Source organism: Aotus nancymaae, unplaced genomic scaffold, assembly GCF_030222135.1.
Source record: "Aotus nancymaae isolate 86718 unplaced genomic scaffold, 86718_ANA_hifiasm-v0.15.2.pri h1tg000014l, whole genome shotgun sequence".
In the NCBI taxonomy this organism is placed as follows: Eukaryota; Metazoa; Chordata; class Mammalia; order Primates; family Aotidae; genus Aotus; species Aotus nancymaae.
In genome coordinates this window covers 90,951,203-90,955,245 of record NW_026988425.1, presented here as the reverse complement: position 1 = coordinate 90,955,245, position 4,043 = coordinate 90,951,203, and the positions used below count along the sequence as shown (strand labels likewise).

The 4,043-nt window shown below is 41.5% G+C and overlaps 1 pseudogene; it reads right to left on the bottom strand.

Moving 5' to 3' along the window:
• Window positions 1-993: 993 nt before the first annotated feature.
• Window positions 994-2,112, bottom strand: LOC135274811 (actin, cytoplasmic 1-like; annotated as a pseudogene).
• Window positions 2,113-4,043: the final 1,931 nt, after the last annotated feature.

Genomic DNA, 4,043 nt, shown 5'->3' with positions numbered 1-4,043 from the left:
TTCCAAGGCAAGGCTTCCAGTTTTAAGACTTGGGCTTCCAGACAAACACATACAGGAGATAAACACACAGTTGAATGAAGCTTAGATGCATACAAGAGATGGTTACTTAGTGATATGGTTTGGCTCTGTGTCCCCACACAAATCTTATCATGAATTATTCTCTCATCATTCCTATGTGTTATGGGAGGGACTCCGTGGACGATAGTTAAATCGTGGGGGCAGTTTCCCACAGAGTGTTCTCGTGGTAGTCCATAAGTCTCATAAGGGGTTTCCGCTTTCACTTCTCATTCTCTCTTGCCACTGTCATGTAAGAAGTGCCTTTTACCATGATTATGGGGCCTCCCCAGCCATCAAGCCTCTATTTATCTTTTTTTTTTTAAGGTGTGAACTTTTATTCAACTGGTCTCAAGTCAGTTGCACAGATTAACCCTGGCTGCCTCCACCCACTCCCAGGAAGACCAAAAGCCTTCATCCATCTCAAGTCAGGGACAAAAAAGGGGGGCCATAAAGGCCGATCATTCAAAATAAAACAAAATAAAAAAGTACTAAGGCAAGGATTGAAACACTTGCACTACATTATTTACACCAAAGCAATGCTATCACCATCACCTCCTCTGTGTGGATTTGGGAGAGGACTGGGCCATTCTCCTTAGAGAGAAGTGGGGTGGCTTTTAGGGGGGCAAGGGACTTCCAGTAACAATTCATCTCATGATATTTGGAATGACTATTGAAGACAAGAACAATGTACAATCAAAGTCCTTGGCCAAATTGTAGAACTTTGGGGAAAGCTCACTTTAACTGACTGCTGTCACCTTCACCATTACAGTTTTAAAATTCTGAGTCAAGCCAAAGAAAAAAAAAAAAAAGGAAAAAAGAAAAGAAAAGAAAGCCAGACTCAAACAAAAAGGTCAGAGCCATGCCAATCTCATCTTGTTTTCTGCATAAGTTAGGTTCTATCAAGAAAGGACGTAGTGCAACTAAGTCACAGTCTGCCTAGAAGCATTTGTGGTAGATGATGGAGGGGCCAGACTCGTCATACTCCTGCTTGCTGATCCCCATCTTCTGGAAGGTGGACAGCAAGGCCAGGATGGAGCCACAGATCCACACGGAGTACCTGGGCTCGGGAGGAGCAATGATCTTGATCTTCATCGTGCTGGGTGCCTGGGCAGTAATCGCCTTCTGCATCCTGTTGGTACACGGTGGTGCTGCCAAAAGCACTGTGTTGGCCTACAGGTCTTTGCAGAAGTCCATGTCACACTTCATGATGGAGTTGAAGGTAGTTTTGTGGATGCCACAGGATTCCATGCCCAGGAAAGAAGGCTGAAAGAGCACCTTGGGGCAGTGGAATCTCTCCTTGCCGATGGTGATGACCACCTGTGGGACAGCTCGTAGCTCTTCTCCAGGGAGCTGCTGGAGGCTGCCATGGCCATCTCCTTCTTGAAGTCCAGGGCAATGTAGAGCAGTTTCTCCTTGATGTCACACACAATTTCCCCTTCAACTGTGGTGGTGAAGCTGTAGCTGCTTGGTGAGGATCTTCGTGAGGTAGTCAGTCAGGTCCCAGCCAGCCAGGGCCAGGCGCAGGATGTTGTGGGGGAGGGTATACCCCTCATAGATGGGCACAGTGTGGGTGACCCCATTGCTGGAGTCCATCATGATGCCAGTGGTATGGCGAGAGGCATACAGGGACAGCACAGCATGGATGGCCATTTACATGGCTGGGGTATTGAAGGTCTCAAACATGATCTAGGTTATCTTCTTGTGGTTGGTCTTGGAGTTCAGAGAGGCCTCAGTCACCAGCATGGGGTGCTCCTCAGGAGTCAGATGCAGCTTGTTGTAGAAGGTGTGGTGCCAGATCTTCTCCATGTCATCTCAGTTGGTGATGATGCCGTGCTTGATGGGGTTCTTCTAGTTCAGAATGCCTTTCTTGCTCTGGGCCTCATCACCCACATAGGAGTCCTTCTGACTCATGCCCATGATCATGCTCTGGTGCCTGGGATGCCCCACGTTGGAGGGGAAGACAGCCTGGCAGGCATCCTTGCACTCTTTGCACTGGAAGCCTGCCTTGCACATGCCAGAGCCATTGTTGAGGAGGAGCACAGTGATATCATCCATGGTGAGCTGGCGGCAGGTGTGGAAGGCTGGCAGACTGGATGGGTGGCGAATCTATGAGGGTGAGGCTCTGTGCTTGTGGACAGAGGTGATATTGGCAGTCCATTAAATCTATTTTTCTTCCAAGTATTGGGTATATCTTTATCAGCAGCATCAAAATGGACTAATACACTTAGCTTAACATGGTAAGAAAATTTTCTGATTATAGCTTTGACAAAAATACCATCTTTTTGCTTTAGCAATCAGTGTTACACCTGTCCCATTCCTAATGTGTTGCTTTCCCATTGTTAACCCATTTAAAATAACTTTATGGTCTTGTTGAGATAGAACCTGTTTTTAAACAAAAGTGAATATTCTACTTAAATACTTATTTTTAGCTCAATTTTGTAGGAAATAAATATTTCAAGAATGGAATTAAAAAAATAAGTATGTATACAATGACAGATATTTTATAAATTATATTTCTCTATTTCAGAGACTTAGCAAACATACTAAATCTAATTCTCTTTTGGAAACAAAATTTTTATTTCCAGATTATCTGGAAAAGCTAATTAATCAATAAGATCCTTAGGGTATTACTCCATGTTTTGACAGCACCAATATATTCATCATGGTGTAGCATGAGGAAATAGCACAATTAATACTCATAAACATGAAATGTGAAAATTTATGGTTTTGTGCTGAGAAGTGTCATTTCTAATTGCAAATATGGCAGCTTTGTTGACATTATAACTAACAGGATTTTAAAGCAATCCACCAGTAGTTCCAGATAAGAGATTCACTTCTACTTCTAGAACAAATGTATAAGTATACTTTTATTATTTTTTAATTTCAAATTTTATATTCTATATATTTGAAATATTCTTTAAAGTTTCACAAACAAGCAAGAATCAGAAAAGTTCTTCATTGTGCCTGTTTATCATTTAAATCTTTTGTTCTTTTGTATTTTCAAATTGGACCAACAACTCTAATTATACTAACTTCTCATTCTAGTTTTTCCTAAGCTTATCTATCAATCTGAAATTCTCTTTTTGACACTCAAAATATTATAATGACATTTTTATTTTAAAGGAAGATAATTATGTCTGCATATGTTTAAAACTGGGTCCTTAGATTATTGTTTCTGAAATGTGGCTGCTGTCCTTTAAAATCTCTTATTATGTTACAAGCATGTGAGATTAAAAAAGACTTTGTGTAAAGGAGTAATGAAAACTAACCTTTAAAAAGGTAATATGCAAGTTTTCCAATAAATATTTTGCTTTTTAAGGTATTGCTCATACTTAGTAAAATAATACTTTTTCTCCTGTCATTCTGTGGTTGTAAATTACTGCCAAGAGATTTCTGATATTTGGCTGAGAGTGTAGATGGCCTTCTGAAAGGGCCTGGAGGAGAGGGCAGAGCTGTCAATCTGAGAAAGAAGGGCTTGAATACTTTTCTGAAAATGCACCAAAGCCTAGAAATTCCTCACTGTTTAGAAAGAAAACTTAGTAGAAGGTGTACTAGAGGCATGAACTTGGGATTAGGGAGAATAAGAGGAACAGACTGGTATTTGGAAAGGTCTAAGGGAGCCTGATATCATGGATAAAGGCATCAGGCAAAAAGTCTGTATAAGAGATAGACTCAGACCCTAACTTAGAGTAGAGGTTAGGACCCAGTACAAGATAATAGGACTTTTTTTTAAAAAAATATATATATTTTTTATTGCACTTTATGTTCTGGGGTACATGTGAAGAACATGCAGGATTGTTGCATAGGTACATACATGGAAATGTGGTTTGCTGCCTACATCCCCATCACCTGTATCTGGCATTTCTCCCCATGTTATCCCTCCCCAACTCCCTATCCCCCACTGCCCCTCCCCTAGTCCCCCCCAACAGACCTCAGTGTGTGATGCTCCCCTCCCTGTGTCCACGTGTTTTCATTGTTCAACACCC